The sequence below is a fragment of the Mustela nivalis genome (assembly GCF_964662115.1).
Source record: "Mustela nivalis genome assembly, chromosome: 2".
Lineage (NCBI taxonomy): Eukaryota > Metazoa > Chordata > Mammalia > Carnivora > Mustelidae > Mustela > Mustela nivalis.
In genome coordinates, this window is record NC_139021.1 from 87,749,305 (window position 1) to 87,767,687 (window position 18,383).

The 18,383-nt window shown below is 33.4% G+C and overlaps 1 protein-coding gene across 2 annotated transcripts in view; it reads right to left on the minus strand.

Moving 5' to 3' along the window:
- The window catches only part of SNTG1 (syntrophin gamma 1), a 623,364-nt gene that overhangs the window by 258,150 nt on the left and 346,831 nt on the right, over positions 1–18,383 (minus strand). The gene's annotated exons all lie outside the window — the stretch shown is intronic.

The window sequence follows — 18,383 nt, forward strand, 5'->3', positions numbered from 1 at the left end:
ATCTATATTAAACCTCTATTATATACCACTTGGAGATATAAAAATAAATGACCCTCCAGATGTTGATGAAAGAGCAAATTCAAATTAAACAAAATTGGCACAGTTCAGTCAAACACATTTGCAAAAAATATAAAAAGGTATTATTTTCCTATTATATTATTGCATATTTTATTTCCCTTTCCCTGAAGACTTAGAATAATGGTGGAGACTGTTATCATCAACTCTCAATGCTTTTTAAATTATAGAATTAATAGATCTAGTTCTACCACTTTAAATATTGTCAAATTCTTCAAAAATTGTATCAAGATAAATGTAAGAAATACTAAAAGAAATACAAGAAGCTGAGGAGTTATCTATAACAAACATATCTAGAAAAGATATAGGTGTACTTATAATTTGGATATCTCACATCAACTAAGTGGAGAATTACAAATAATTAGTCAGGAGACAGTTAATAAACATGAGAACACAGTTTGTGATTAAACATCTAGAAAAAATGCTCCATCCAGTCATTAGAGAATGGACTATCAAAATGATTTAGAATGACTTCGGCTCTGGAGAAGATGGCTTGATTTCTTCATCTTTTTAAACAATCAAAATTATTATAAACACTCAAAAACCCTCAAGAGACAACTGAAAAGCAAGTCCAACTCTGAAAGGTAGAAAGAGAAAAGAAGAACTATTAGGGATCCCAGGACTGATGGAACAGCACAGAGGAGGGGTGTTTTAGAAGCTCCCACTCAACAGAGGGATTTCTTTTTTTTTTTTTTTTAATTTTTTATTTTTTATAAACATATATTTTTATCCCCAGGGGTACAGGTCTGTGAATCACCAGGTTTACACACTTCACAGCACTCACCAAAGCACATACCCTCCCCAATGTCCATAATCCCACCCCCTTCTCCCAAACCCCCTCCCCCCAGCAACCCTCAGTTTGTTTTGTGAGATTAAGAGTCACTTATGGTTTGTCTCCCTCCCAACAGAGGGATTTCTACCCAATGGTGGATTAAAGAGTCCTTTTGCCCACTTAGTTGCACCAAGGGGCCCAGCCTGAGAAAACTTTTTCCACATTCCTCAAACTGTATCATCAGGTAACAGTGGGAAATCAATTAGACTAAAGAATCCAAACAGTCTCTAAAAAGCACATTGCCAAAGGAACCATAGTCCACAAAATTAGACTAGGACTTGTATGGCAAATAGAGTGAATTCCTGCTAAAAAGGGGGAAAAAAAGGAGGGGGAGAGCATACTTAAGAAACACAGGCTCAACATAATAAGCAAAGTGGCTAAGATATGATAAAATAACATATCTCACTAAGAACCAGGAGATTCACAATTCGAATGAGAAAAGATAGCTAACTCCAACTAGATAAATTACAAACTGGTATTATCTGACAAGGATTTTTAAAGCTGCTTTAATAAAAATATGTCAGCAAGAAATTACAAATCCTCCTGAACCAAGAAAAATCACAAAATCTCAGCGAAAAAATACAAATTGTGAAAAAAGAACCAAATGAAAACTATAGAACTAAAAACAGCATTAACATAAAAAACAAACAAACTTATTGATTGAATCAGTAATACAGTGAAGATGACAGAAGTTAGAATCTGTAAACTTGAGGACAGAACAATAAAACTCACCCACTCAAATGCAGGAAAAATAATATATTTCATGACAAATAAAAAAAAAGTTTAATAAAATAAAAAATGATCATTTAATAGGTTGCAAAGAATTTAATAAAATATATTTGATAAAAATTATAGAAAACTGAGTTTATAAAATAGTATCTTCACATTATAAAGAAGATATAGAAATTTCTTTAAGAAACATCACCAATGGTGATTTATTGAGATATTTCTCTCTCAGCTCAGGAATGAGACAAAAATGTCCACTAACTTGTTTCCCTTAATCTTTCTTCAGGTCTTACTGCAATAAGGCAAGAAAAGAACTAATAAAATGCACAAGAATTGAAAGAAGAAATGAAACTGTCATTTTTCAGAGATAAGATAATTCTGAGTATAGGGAATCCTGGGCAATCTGTAGACATCTTACATGAGACATTAGCAGTTGAGTTACTAAAAAAGTTCAGCATCAAATAGTATAGATACAAAGTAATGTGCTATCAGAATGAAAACCATATGGGTGCCTGAGTGGTAGTAGGTTAGCCTGTGCCTTCAGCTCAGGTGGTGATCTCAGGGTCCTGGGATGGAGCCCCACAACGGGATCTCAGCAGGGAGCCTCTCTCTCTCTCTACTTGTGATCTCTCTCTGTCAAAGAAATAAATAAAATCTTTATTTAAAAAAAATGAAAACCATAGGCTGAAAATGGAGTCATGTATGTTAGGCTATCACCAAACCAGAGCTTAATACCTAATCTAACTGCAGTTTCAAACTTTTCCAGAAATGTAATCTTAAATAGTGAGGAGTTTTCTGATCAGCACCAAGGAGGTGATCTGTCACATGGTCCCTCTTCATTTCCCCAAAGGAAGACTAGGTAATCCATCTACAAAGGCCCCCTGCCTTTCCTCCTCAGGAAGGTGACCTTGCCTCAAACAAAACTTTCTTCCTTTTTTTTTTAAATTTCTTTGACAAATTGTCCCTTCCTATGTCTGACTATAAAATTCTTCTGTTTTGTATAGAACCTTGGAGCTCCTTCCTACTTGCTAGATGGGATGTTGCCTTATTCATAAATGGCTTAACAAAATAAATTGATTTTTCAAGTTTACTTGTTTAAATTTTGCTTTTTCACAACACAAAGGTCAACTGGTTTTGATTCAATATCTACAAATATAACATTAATTTTTAAATAACAGAAGATTATCTTATGCCATGGATCATTAGATATAATACTGTAAAGGTATCAATTCCCTCCCACATTTCTATAGATGAAAGACAATCCTACTCAAGGTCCCAGTGTTTGTTTTGTTTTGTTTTGTTTTCAGTATTTGGCTTAGTATAAACTTATGAACTTGGCTTATGTTTTGCATTGACATTTAACACTGATACAATAATTATTATATAATTGTATTGAGAGGTCATGAATCAGTGAAATATATGGGATGGTGGAACACAATAGGTCAATACTTATATTCTATAGTAAATGTACAGCCAATAACTCCTACCATTAAATAATAAAGAGAAGTATGATTATCTTAAGGGTAAATATGAGAATAAAGGTATATAAGTTAAAGAAGATTGCTTTACATGTGTACTTCAATTTTGAATTCACCTTTATTCAGGTGTAATTAAGAAACATAGTAAAATAACTTTTAATTGTAAAATCTTACCCTCGGGAGATAACTTAGTTTTGTTTTTAATAAAAGATCATTTATGGTTATCTTTAAGGGCAATCACAAATTCAAGTCCTTGACACATATACATTTCTTAATAAATGCAGGAATATTCAGTTTTTCAGTGAACAGGATTGACATTATGTGTTTTTACATTTTTTTTTCTCAGCTTTGCTACTATGCTTTGATGCATATTTCATCAACCTGATACTGTCAGGGTGGAAAATACAGGTTCTACATCATGAGTTATGATGGATGTCAACTTCCTGCAAAATCAGAAATCTGCACCAATAAACCCAGCTTTTTCATTTTCATTCACATCTTATGATGCAAATCAAATGTGCTCTTTGATCAGATAAAGGATTACCACAGTTATTCTATCATATTGCCTTGGGTGTGTATGTAAACAAAGGGTGAGATACAGGTAAAGTGTGGCAATCAATAAGAAGGAACAGGGGGCAGGAATTAAAATAGATATTTATAGGTTTATTATATTAAACCATGACAAACCTAACAACTCAATTCATGAACTGAATGTTTTTGAGTTCTACTTGCTGTTAGAAGGTGAAATTCATAAAATCGCTTTGTCTTCTTCACCTTTTTCTTCTTCCCCTTGTAGGATATTCTATCTAATATGAGGTTGTAAAGAGGAATTTTTCTCTCTGCCACTGTTTTGGTATATGACGTCAAGAATATTCATAGCTGGGAACTGTTTTATATTTATATTTTTTTGAAGACTTTATTTTTATAGAGTAGTTTTAGGTTCACAGCAAAACTTTGGGGGAAAGCACAGAGATTTCCCATATTCTCCCTGCCTCCCCATGTGCACAGTCTCCTGGTCATCAACATCTGTCCTCCATCAGAAGGGTACATTTATTACAAATGACGAACTGACACATCATTATCACTGAGTCCATTGTTTACCTTAGGGTTCACTCTTTGTCTTGTACATTCTTTGGATTTGGGTAAGTATGTAATGATATATATTCACATTATTGTATGATATGGAGTATTTTAACTGCCCTAAAAATCCTCTGTGGTCACCTATTCATCCCTGTCTCTTACTTTAACCTTGAGGATTGTTTATAATCAATGAACAGAAGGATTTCTGCTTTGCCTGGACATACTGTAAGCACACATATCAGGAAACACACACACACACACACACACACCCACCCCACATACATATTCAGTGGCAAAAAGGGCAGTAAGAAAGTCTGTGAGGACCATAGCCACTAGCCAACATGATGTCAGGACAACCAAATAAGATTTAGATCTCCAGAGAGTAAGGTAAGTATTGCCGCTCACTGATGACAGTGATGGAAAAGAGTTACCTAGAATTTCACATTAACATTTGACTCATCTCTCTTGACATATTGTTAAGTGCAGTAAATCATTTTCTTAAAGCCTTGACTCCTGGCTGAAAAGGAAATTAAACATGACTTTGAGGAATGTTATTTTTTTTTAAGATTTTATATATTTATTTGACAGACAGAGATCACAAGTAGGCAGAGAGGCAGGCAGAGAGAGAGTAAGGGAAGCAGGCTCCCCACTGAGCAGAGAGCCCGATGTGAGGCTCAATCCCAGGACCCTGAGACCATGACCTGAGCCAAAGGCAGAGGCTTAACCCACTGAGCCACCCAGGTGCCCCATGAAGAATGGTTTTAAACACGTTGCCTTACAGACAAAACAACTAGGCTAACACTAGGTAAAATCACAGGCTTTGCTGCTCACATTAACATGGTAATTACATGTCAACACATAATAAATAAATCACTTTTTATTATATGTTATTATGCAATCACCTTCTGTTGATATTAACTTCTGTTTATATTAATTAATTCTGTTTATATTAATGAATGGAATAACTTGACTTGTTACTTGTATTACAGAGTAAAATTTTGAGAGGAAACTGTATTTTAAAAGCTTTCCTAAATGCGGTTAGAGGGTCCTCTACACTGTGCACCTGTTTTCACATTCATTTCAGAGGAATCTGCAGAGTGACAGATGAAAGAGCATACTACCCTCTCTATAGTGTGAACTCCAGTGAATACATTCATACCTACTGATACACCTGGGGTCACAGTGGCTGCCAGTTTTCAGAGCAGGAGATAGAGCCTTTTTAGAGAGAATCATTTGACCAAGGGAGGAGTCTACAATAGTCTCAAGAATTGTGCTACTGGGTTGGTAGTTAATCAAGTGGAACAGCATAGATTATCCAACTGGAAAACAGGGTATAGAACTATATCTAGGAAGATCATATCACATCACCATTGGAAGTAGTGGGTGAACCAGCTGTGAGAAATCAACTGTGACTTAGAATTTGGAAGAAGCAAAGCAAAAGAGGTAAGAAATTTGGGATGGTTTAAAACTTTCATATCTTACCTTATATTACTTGACTGGGAGATACAAAACAGTGCTGGAAGACTGAGGAATGGATGGAAAAGGCCTGGAGGTCAGAATTATCATGGGTAAAGTAGCTCCAGAATGGTAACGTGACATTCCTGAGGATGCATTCACTCATTTTTTCATCTTTCCTGGATTTTAATTTATGAAAAACCCTACATATATATAGAAAGGTTTAAAATAAGAGCCTTTCTACAGGTATTTCTAGTCCAAATTTTGTGTTGTTTTAGAATGAAAAGTTATAGCAAAAATGTGTATCTAGCTATATGTTTAAAAATAACTATTAACATTTTAATATTTCTGAATTCCTTAAGTTTCTACCTAAAATGGTATTAATGTATGCAGTAATTTTTGGATTTTGGTAAATATTACAATCACGGATGAAATTTGATTGAATAATAAATTTAACCTCTGATAATCAGGATGGAATAACATCAATGAATTTTAATATGGAAAAGGACCATTTACTTTAGTGAGGCAAGTACTTTGAAACACTTGAGCAAATTTTACTGGAATATTTAGAGCTATAACTAAAAATAATTCCATCACTTTCAAAGACTCCATTAGAACAAGATTTTATGTAACAAAAGTGGGTGAAAAGTCAAATACTAGATGAATCCAACTTCAATATAACAAGCAGAATACATTGTTAGCTAGTTCCCATGGTTATAGAAATGCTATTATAGCATTTATTTTAATTCCAAGATGCTTTCCTCAATAATTCAAGCAATATTTTACTTTGTCTTCTTACTATTATATAGCCAATTGCCTAGTTTATGTTCTATTAAGCAGGCTTAATTAAAATTTAAAATTCATGAAAGCTTTACTTCACAAAAGGCATCAGGAACAGTTGGGTTTAAAACTGAATTTTATCTAATTCTTAAAGAAGAAATTATTCCATCATAAAATTATTGAAGCCTCTTCAATTCATGTCACTAAATCGAACTAAAATGAAAATGAATAATAAAGTCTGACATATGAAGAAAAGAAACAAAAGGTCACTGTTAATATAAAAATAGTTGTAATAATTTGAATACACTATTCACATATAGAATCCTACAAGTGACAAATGAAATTATACTATGACCAAATAGGCTTTATTTCAAAACAGCAAGTCTGGATAAATATCAAGAAGTTATTATCAATAATTTCTTTAATTTCTTCAACAAGTTAAACATATATAACCTATCTATTAATACATATAGATAATAGATGAGAGAAAGAGAGAATTTTATCCTTTCCATTAGTGTTTAAAAGGACATTTGGTCAATCGAGCTGTAATTTCTAATATAAACTCTAAGAAAAATAGGAATAAAAGAATATCTCATGATATTTCTTGAGTATGTCTGGTGGTTCCCTGAGTCTAGCATGCTCTCTCCCTAAATATTTGCATGGCTAACATCCTTACCTCCTTTACTCTTACGTCAAAAGTCATCCTAATGAGTCCTATCTTTGTCAATCTATTTAAAATTATAGCTCTCCACATACTTCTGTCCTCATTTTCCTGTTCTGTCATTTTTTATACCTATTAGCACATTCCTACCTACCCCATACTGTGCTGATATATTATGTCTAATATTTTCCTATCTCTGCACCATAAAAATGTGTGCTATGCAAGGACAATAGGGTATATCTTGTTCACAGTATATTGAAAGAGTCTGGCATAGCGCCTGTCTCATAAGAAGTCTTCATTGAATCACTTTTGGTCATTAGACTTAATAAAGTCATTTTAAAAAACAACAAAAATTATCCTAAATGTTAAAACAACAATACCATATTAATTAAAATCAGGTACTAGATAAAAATGTCTACTGTCTCTATTATTTTTCAACAATATTTTATGAATTCTAGCAGATACAGTAAAAATATAAAATTAAAAATTTATAAATATTAAGAAGATAAAATTAACTCATTATTAAAAATATAGTTGTATACTTAAAAAAATTCCCCACTAAAACACTGATTGGAATTTTAAAAATATTGTGTTAAGGTAGTTTCATAGAAGATCACTGTAATGTAAAATATCTTCTTCATATGTTAGCAATTAGCACAAGGAAAAAATACTAAAAATCTGGGGGGGGGGGACCTATAAAAACCTTAGAATTTTCAAAGCATAGATTATTTTAAAGTACACTGTATATTTTATTGAAGGTCAGAAATCAAAATATAAAGCCTCGCAAGGATGTACCATATACTTGGTGAAATTTTCTGTAAGAACAAATGAAGTCAAGTCTCCCAGAACATCCAAAAATACTTCAAGCTTAAAGAATAGCAGCAGGAGTCAGGAGGAATTGAGTTACCCATATCTGAATATGTTATTAACTTACTTAATCAAATCAGTACTTTATTGATATACAAATCAGTAGAAATGGATAAAAACTACAAAATAGATCTTAATATACTTGAACTTTTAATATATGACAGACTTTTTTTAATCTAGTGTTTAAAAGACTGGTTATAATAAATGATACAAACACATCTGGCTATCCTTTAAGAAGAAAATAAGATAGGACATGATTTTAAACAATATGCTAACAAAAATCTTAATGAATTAAGGAGTTAAATGTAAATACTACTACCAAAATAATGTAAGAAATTATATGTAAAATCTAGGGATGAAAGGAACATGTTAAACTCAACTACAAACCCAGAACTCAGAGGAGACAGCTGTATTTGTAAAGCTATGTATAGATAGATAGCAATGTATACAAATGTAAATTTTGCAACAGTTTTTCCTGTTCTTTAAATTCAGCTGAATTAGTCACTTCCTTCCAATACATATGAAAACAGCTGTTTTGTTTTGTTTGTCTACTGGTCTGTTTGCTTTGGTTGCAATTTCTGTAAGTAACTTATATAAGGCCACTGTTAATTTAACCCTTGACATTCTTTTGGAAGACCTCAAAAGGAAACTTCAAAGGATTATATATTTGTTGAGACTAACAAATAGGAGAGAACAGTTTTCAAATTCACAAAAAAAAAAAAAAAAAAAAAAAAAAAATCTTTAAAAAAAAAAAAAAGAGCTGGCTGCGTGATAACTGGGGCACCATTCAACCTGTCTTAAACATTACTATTATTCCTTTTTTAAAAAAATATTTCTTTTTTTTTAAGATTTTATTTATTTATTTGACAGACAGAGATCACAAGTAGGCAGAGAGGCAGGCAGAGAGAGAGGAGGAAGCAGGCTCCCTGCCGAGCAGAGAACCCAATGCAGGACTTGATCCCAGGACCCCGAGATCATGACCCGAGCCAAAGGCAGAGGCCTTAACCCATTGAGCCACCCAGGTGCCCCAACCATCATTATTATTCCTAATTAAATGTTATATACAACACTGATTCTTCAAACACTATACTTTCAGAGATGACAATGCAACCTAACGCAACACTGTTAAAATATCCCAGCAATAACTGAATATGACAATATTGTTTCTACTTAGTATTGGCCCACATTATCTGACTAATAAATTATTTTGATTTGTTAATTTGTTTCTACTAAAAGTCTTTTTTTTTTAAGACTTATTTATTTCTTTATTTATTTTTAAGATTTTAGTTATTTAGTTGACAGAGAGAGATCACAAGCAGGCAGAGAGGCAGGCAGAGAGAGAGAGGAGGAACCAGGCTTCCTGCTGAGCAGAGAGCCCGATGTGGGGCTCGATCCCAGGATCCTGGGATCATGACCTGAGCCGAAGGCAGGGGCTTTAACCCACTGAGCCACCCAGGCACCCCTATAGACTTTATTTATTTATTTGACAGACAGAGATCACAAGTAGGTGATCTACTCTCTACAAGTAGGTAGAGAGACAGGCATAGGGAGCCTGCTTCCTGCTGAGCAGAGAGCCTGATGTGGACTCCATGCCAGGATCCTGGGATCATGATCTGAGCCAAAGACTGAGGTCTTAACCCACTGAGCCACCCAGGTGCCCCTGTTTCTACTAAAAGTCTTAACATTCAGTTGTATGTTTAATAATCCACATGTATGTAAATGAATATCTTGTCACCAAAGATGCAAGTTACACAAGAGCCTTAGGTTTGTAAATTAAAGCCAGTAAAGTAAATAAGATAGAAGTTATTGCCTTTTATTTTACAAATGAGATTTGAAAACATCTCAATGTTAAGTAACTTGCTGAAATATATCAGCTAATACATGACAGACTGACAAATAAACTACATGTATGAGTTCTCCATTTTTTCATGGGCCTTTTTCCAGAGAGGTTAGTGGCAAAATTAAATAATTATGTTAAAAGCATATTTGACTCTCATAGTTATTTTAAGATGATAATCACAACCTCTCAGCTTTCACAGACCCCTTATATCCAGAGTCCAGTTACACTGCATCACCTCAGTGCCCTAGTTCTGAGAAGGAGATAAATAGAAGGCACAGTTCCCTCAGGAACTAGGAGACAGGATGAAATGGAGAAAGTAGCTTCACTCTAAATTAGTAAGACTACATTTGGTAAATTACTTACTTGTGCATATTTTGGGGGGGTTAATTAGCATAGAGTTTAAATCAATGCAACATACATACATCAGGTGTCTACCATATTCAAAACACCATATTTTGTAATACAAAAACTGCAGTGTTGAAACCAGTGTCCACAATAAATTAAAATGGGAAAAATGGCTATAAAGGAAGGTTTTAAAAGTAAATACCACATGTAAATTACTCAAGCCCAAATATACTTAGTATACTTGGCATCACAAGATTTTCTTCTAGCCCCTCTGCTAATAATATGGGTATCACTGAACTTTTGCACACTGTTCTCATTCCTTGGCATGACAAGTGAGATGACCAGTGTGATGCTTGCCCTCACAATAGAAGGTCTCAGAAGTTTTGCCACCAGTTTTGCCACTGGTCATACCTCAGGGATCATCACTAACTTCATCAAATGAGTAAAGCTTCAACTACCAATCCGAATGTAATCAACTGTTTAGTGAGGACTGAAAATATTTAAATCAGGTCTTTATGTTTGAATGGCTCCCAACCTTCCTTCAATGATGGAAAGTATAATTATAAAATGCAGTCAGTGTGCACTAATAAAATCTGTTCAAATCTTGGGGGAAGGGGAAAAAAAAGACCTTTTACAGGTGAAAATATTATAACTTATTTCTTATACATGGCTATAATATATTTGAACCAGGGTGGTGAGGTACAGAGCATCTCCATATTTATTTAAGGAAGTCCAGAGTATTTAAAACAAGATCCCATGAAGATGACAATATTTTATAATTATATTAGATTACACATAGTACACATATTAGATGCACATATTTATTCTAAATTCACATTGAAGCCACAGCTACAGGAATCTTTAGTTTGAAAAACAGAGTTCCAGATTTAAGTCAAATTTGTAATCATAATGCTTTTCCTCATTTTTATAGAATTCTGCCTAAAATTATCTCACACAAAATGATTGTTAAAATCTGAAACACAAAGCTAAACGTTATCACACCCACATTAGATTTGCAGCTGCAGAATAAAGTTGCTAAATATTTGTTTATGTATATTATCACATGTTTGCACAACATAGAACTAAGAAGTAAATATTTTACAACCGCCTATTCTCTTTCTGCCACACACTGTCATTTCAGTCTATTGCATGAGTCATTTAAATATGTTATTCTAAATTTTAAATGCCATCCCCTGTGATGCACATTAAGTACAGTATAAATGTTCTGATACCATTAGCAGCATTGTTGGGACCACCAGAGTAAGCTGTGCCTCATTTCCGTGGTAACTGAAGTTTGCACAAAGAGAAACACAGCTGTTCCCAGCTATGGGAAACCAGTGGTCTCTTTGGGTGTTTGCTAATTTCAAATACTTGAAGATACATGTGTATGCTTCAAACATAATATATTCAATAAGGAAGGAAAAAAATAATGTGCCTCCTTCCTATGTTCCTAAAGGCATAATGAAAAAATATATCCCTCCTATTAACAATTACTTCAAATCTCAGTCTTCAGTGAACTCTATCATGCACAAAGGTGTTGGAGAGACCAAAATTGTAAAAGCTGTTAAGATACCTATGAAATGGTACAGGATGGATGTACTTTATGAGATGCAGCCACTGTACTTGGGAGCCATGCATGTCACCATCTTACTTACATGGATATTACGGAGAGAATGACCTTTAGCAAAATTATAAACGTACTGACTCGAACTTCTCTCTAGTGTACTTTTCTACTTTGAACCCTACTTCTTTTCCAACAGAATCTCTAAGGACACGCTAACCATCTGATACCCGAATGACAAAAACAAGGAAACAACTCTGGGAAATCTCTCTGCATTCATGTCCTCTGTTCCAGGCTCACACTTCATTCCCTTCCCCATTCCTCTCCAAACCACATGAGTCATGGCCTCAATCCCAAGGAATTGTCAGGAAAAGGTAAACACATAAATGGCAATTTGTTGAACATAGTTTGGTGCTAGTATATTAGGCCCCTCACATTCCTAAAACTACATTTTGTCAGAGGCCATCCGGAATGATTGTGTGGCCTCATAGAAATGGCTTAGTAGCAAGGAATTTAAGCTTTATCAGTTTATATGAACTGAAGTAAATTAATGCCAATTTCAGAACCCTATAGGCTATTCTTTTGAGACACAAAACTGAAATAGCTTACGTTCTGTTAGAGATTTTAAGAACAATGAATGTCCATTGAGGTTATATAAGTGTATCAGTAGTACCTTCAGATGAGACAGTATTAGAGAAAACTACTGACAATAGTACCTTAGATGAGACAGTATTAGAGAAAACTACTGATTTTAATTTTCACAAATACTTCCTTTGAAAAGCAGGTGGTACGTAGGTGAGAATAGAAATAGGGAAGCTGGGCTCCCTTCCCAGCAGGAGTCTTAAATACAGTAGACCCATATGTCTTTGATATTACTTTATTCTCATTCCACCTGCTTCAGTTACATGTGCAGTCCTGAGTAGGATAAGGGTTTACATTTGTCAGTAAAAAGAGGAGGTGAAAAGCTGCTTTTACTTCCATATCTATTATTGCTCTGTCTACATAGCAACCTGGGACAGCAATACCCCCAGACAGAGTTGCTCCACAACTACAACCCAGTGAGAGGAAAGAGGAAGCATGGGAAAGACATGTTGACAGATTGATTGGGGCAACAATTTGTCAGATCACTGGACTGGGAAATCGCTACAACAACACTGCTGACTCGGTTCCTATCTTAGCTTCATAAACTGGAGACTCAATAAATGTGTCTGTAACACGTGGCAGGCAGGGCTGAAAAATTCAGGACCAGCACTGATTCTGTTCACCACTGGAACTGACCATCTCACTTTCATTACTGTGCAGAAAGCACAAAATGAATTAACAGCAACAAATACTGCATTGTAAAGGAAACCATTAGGAATAATAAAGTATGCCTTCTCTTTGATACTGCTTTGTGAAAGAAACTCAACAGGAATTCGTAGACATTTTTGAAACCAATCATCAAACTCTCTTTGATGTAACTAGGAAATAGAGAACCTTAATCCAATTGTTGGTTAGAAAAAAATCTCAGAAAGATGCTATGATTTCTTTCATAAAATCCAGAGTAACAAAATGGAAAACAAAGTGCAGGCGTCTTATCCTCTATATTAACCTCAGTGGCTTTTAACATGGAAAAAAGAGTAAAGTTCTTGAATTTCATTTGACATGGTCATAATTATTTGCTACCCAGTAAGTATGATACTTCACATTTCCTGAATAAATGAAACATGAATAATTACAGGAAAAGAGTGTAAACATTTCAAAACAAAGTACATGTTATATATAAACCTTGTATTATATGTTGTATATAAAAACCTTATGTTGCCTATTTTATATAATATCATGTGTTACATGTTATATATAATTACCTTGTGTTGTATGTTACATACAATACTTTATATTGTATGTTGTATATAATACATTGCTCTGCATGTTGTATATAATACCTTATATCATATGCCTTCAAACTACCACTGCTCTGTTCTGTGGGTGCTGTCATATTAAACATAAACCATTTATAGGGAGAAACATTTTCTAGTGTGATACTTTGTATTTGAGATATTTTTATTCTATGTATATATTGGATTGCCAATACTTGTTGGTTAATAAAAATAACAGCAATTACAGTTTTGTGTCTCCCACATAATATTTGAACTGCATCACTTTTGAAACAACTGTGTATTCTCTCATTTTTACAACCTTTTGATTTTTTCAATGAAATATTTTATATTACCAAATATAGGCTGATTCATGTTGTGAAATAAAAATATTTTATGGATCTTAATTAGACCATATAAAATACTCTATAAATGATCATCAAAATTTAATTTTGCAACAAATGTACAATGTTTTTGACCAAGTCTTCAATATCAAGTCAGTGTGAAAAAACACTATTGAGAGTATAAAAGTTCTCTGGAAGCTTTATGCTGCTAACATTTTCATGTCAAACGAGCATATCTCATCTAATTATTTTAATGCTAACTGATAGTTTGTTTCCATTTATTTTCTCAGATTTTTTTGTGATGCTGTGTATCAGGAAAGTATTAATTTGCCCAAGTAGCTTTCCAGGTAAGTAGTAAATAAGTTTAAGTAAACCACACATTACAGTTCCAACTATTGAAATGGATTTAGACATATTTCTTTCCTGTATATTTCAAGATCTCTCAAGTCAGTGAACTGAAAGTAATTGTATCCATTCTGAGGGAGACTACACACACCCAACTAAGGGTTGGACAAAAAGTTAAATTTGTTCATGTTGAAAAAGATCTCAAGGAAGAAGACAGTAGTATTTTCCAAAGTTAACTTTAGCTAACTAAAGCTAAAGCTAACTTTAGCTTTAACTTTCACTATCAGAATGAGCGTGTGTGTGTGTGTGTGTGTGTGATGAAGAGAGGGAGAAGAAGAACAAAGAGTGACTTAGAAAGAATGCTTTATTGAAGAGTTTGTGTTATTAAGTCTTATGACTAAAAATAAAAATATGAGTATTATACTTTAAGACATTTGACATGTAGTTCTACCCAGAAGTGTTCTTTCCTCAGTTAGATTAAGGTCTTACTATTTTTTCACCTCCATAGTTAGTAATCTATTTTTATAACTTTTCCTCATCCAATTTACTATCCTAATCAACAAACATCTATTGAACTCCCAAGATGTAAATACAACAGCATTCACTAAAACCCCAGGAAAACTTGAAATATAGATAAATATCTGCAGTTGTCAGGGTCTAGTCAATAGAAACTATTTTAGGCATTTTGAAGAGGGGAATTTAATCAAGGATTTAGAAGGAAAATATCTCAGCAGGAATGAGGCAATGTGTAGACTAGCTTTTGTAGAAATCCAAGCCAGCCTGACACAGGGGACAGCTGAAGGGGGTGATGTTGTTTAGGTCCAGGAACCATAATGATGTTAGCCTCAAGATAGGGCTCTCTCTGAGAACAGAGGATAGGTCTCTCCATGAGTTCCAATGAAGCCATGATACAAATCTTATGCCATGTGAAACCAAATTCTCTTCAGATGTTTACTAAATGAATCATCCGGGACATTTAGTAGGTAGAGGAAAATTGAAGGAGAAAAACAAACAAACAAGCAAACTAGAATTCAACCCCCAAGCAAGCATTAGGAAATCCATATCAAATACTGAAGGAAAAAAAGAACTTTTTTTATTAACACAGAGAACTTCAGATCTGGAGTACTTAAAAACAGTTAGCAGTTGGCATCAGATGAGATTCATATTCAGGACAGAAAGTTGAATCAGATTTCCTTAATACTCATGCCCAATAACATTCCTGAATGAAACAAACAAAAAACCCAACAACAACAACCAAACAATTAAAAGAAAGAAAACAAAACGTCCAATAACTTTAATTCCCATGATATTTTCAAAAGAAATTACTATAATAATACTGTCCTTAAACTATTTACCCTAAATGGTATATCTTTGTTAAAATTTGAGCTCTGGAGCTAGACTCTATTAATTTGAATTCTATTTCCACAATTTGCCAACTGTATAACCTGCAATTGATTTAACTTGTCTGTGATACCTATTTCTCATCTTTGAAATGTAGTAGTCATACTTATCTAACAAATTTATAAAAATTAAGTGTTTTGGTACAAGCAAGATGCTTAGACAAGATTTTGGTACTGTAGATACTTAATAAATGATAATTCACATTACTAGAAAATTACTTAGATTAATTGAAATAAGAGGGATTTCATATAAATGTTTTATTATAGAACTTCTATATATTTATGTTATGGGAATAATTTATTTTTTTTTCAATAAATATAGGGGACTCCAGTAAAATACCCTTAGAAGTATATCTGACTATACACACCCATTCACTTTCTTGCCTTAAAAGCCACAAGACAAACCCCTGGAAGTCTTCAACATATGTAAGTAACATAACTGTTTGAAATAGGATGAATCCCCCCAAAAAACAAAGATAGCTTCAGTCATACAGGCACATTACTAAACTCTGAGAAAGACAAGGAAGGCAAAATTTGAAAATATACTTCCAATGGACATAATTTATATTTTAAAGAAAGAGAAAGGGGTTATCCCAGAAATCCTGAAATTGGAAAAACAAACACAAACAAAACAACACCAAACTGGTGATTAGAAATTTGCTTCAGTAATTAGAAGAATGAAATGGTTGATGATAACCATCAACTTTCCAGGGCAAAGAAGAATTTTAAATTAAGTCTTATCACATTTTGTTTGTTATTTAGAAATTTATCATTGGGACCCAGAAACAGATAAATGGGAATCCAAACACCTATAATTAAACAACAGCACCAGATTAAATCCCGAAACAATCAAATGTAGAAATGTATTAAGAATGATTTAGAGTCCAAAGAATTATTCACAGGGAGGTTTTCAAAATGGTAGGTAGAGATCCAGATTGTGTTGATTCATTTGTAATCCCATGATTCATTGTAGGAAAACGAAGACATATTTTAAAGCCAGTAGTCCAGATACTGCATAAGATTCCTTTCTTAAGTTGACAAAAGAACTGTTGTGACGGACAATTGAATAAAAATCTATGAGAATTATGTGGAAAGAGTGAGAAAAGAAGAAAAACAAACTCTGAAAGAGAAGAGGAAAATTATTTCTCAGTGCAACAGCCTACTTTGAAGTAGAGATGGTGTTTCAATATTTCTTTCACTATATACTTATTGATCACCTGCATTGTGTCAGTACACAAACATTGAATACAAGAGAAACAATTCTCACTCCCAAGGAGTTCACATTCTCAACAAAAGAGAGAAAAAATAAAAAACAGCCAAAGAAAATAAAATAACGTGAGCTCATTTTAAGTACCATTTGATTCAGTTTTTTAAAAATAAACTTTTTATGTCAGAACAGTTTTAGGCTTACAGAAAGTTGAAAAGTAGTGCAGAACATTCCTAGATAGCCCACACCCAATTTCCCCCACTATTAACATTTTATATTAATATATTTCATTTCTCATTGCCATGTCATCTCATGACTCAAAATCATGAACTAATACTGATACATTCTTATTCACTTGGGTATTTTGCCATGGTATTTTGCCATCCCGGGGTTGCCATTCAAGTGACTACATGAGCCAGACAGGCAAATAGACAACAGGGAAAGGCTATAAACTGTGGTAAACAGAGGAAGTATGTAGGCCCAGAGCTGTGAGAGCTGCTAATCCTTTGGAAAAAGACATAAATCTGAAATTTTATATGACATCTAGATTTTCTTTCACATTTTTAATTGTAGTAAAACACACATAGAATTTAATCTGTTAACCATTTTAAGTGTACACTTGAGTAGTATTAAACATACTTTACATTGTTGTACAACAAATTTCCAGATGGCTTTCATCTTGTAAAAGTGAAACTCCATGACCATTAAACAATACTCCATTTCTTCTCCAGCCAGTCTTCCCTGGCACACCACCATTTTACTTTCAATGCCTGGGTTTTTTGTGTGGGTTTTTTGTGTGATATTCAAGAAGTCATTACCAAGTCCTATGTAAAGCTTTTCACTTGTTTTCTCTAGGAGTTTTATCATTTTAGGTCTTACATTAAGATATTTAATAGATTTTTAGTTAATTTATTTATATGGTGGAAGGGAAGGGTCCAACAGCATTTGTTGAAAAAACTCTCCTTACCTTATGGAATGATTGTGGTATATGTTTCGAAAATTATTTGACCATACATATGAAGACTTATTTCTGGGCTCTCTATTCTATTCCATGAGTTTATGTCTGGTTTTATGCCAGTACCACATCATTTTGTTTAATGTAGGTTTATAGTAAGTTTTGAGAGTATGAGACTTCCAATTTTGTTTCGGCTATTTCAATCTTTTGATGAATTTTTCTATTTCTGCAAAAAAAAAGTCATTGGGATTTTAATAGGGATTGCATTGAATTTATGGATTGCAACTGACATCTTAACAAAACTAAGTCTTTCAATTTATGATTGTGGCATGTCTTTCCACTTATTTGTTTCTTCTTTATTTTCTTTTGGCAACATTTACAGTCTTTAGTGTACAAATCTTATTGCCTCTCTTTTTAAAAATGGTCTGTTTAAAGCTTATTATGGAAAAAAAAAGCTTATTATGGTGTATTGAGTGATTATAGATTGTTGTATTTTTCTTATGGCTATCCATTGTCCAGTACTATTTTATTTAAAATAAAATAAAATAAAATAAAATAAAATAAAATAAAAATAAA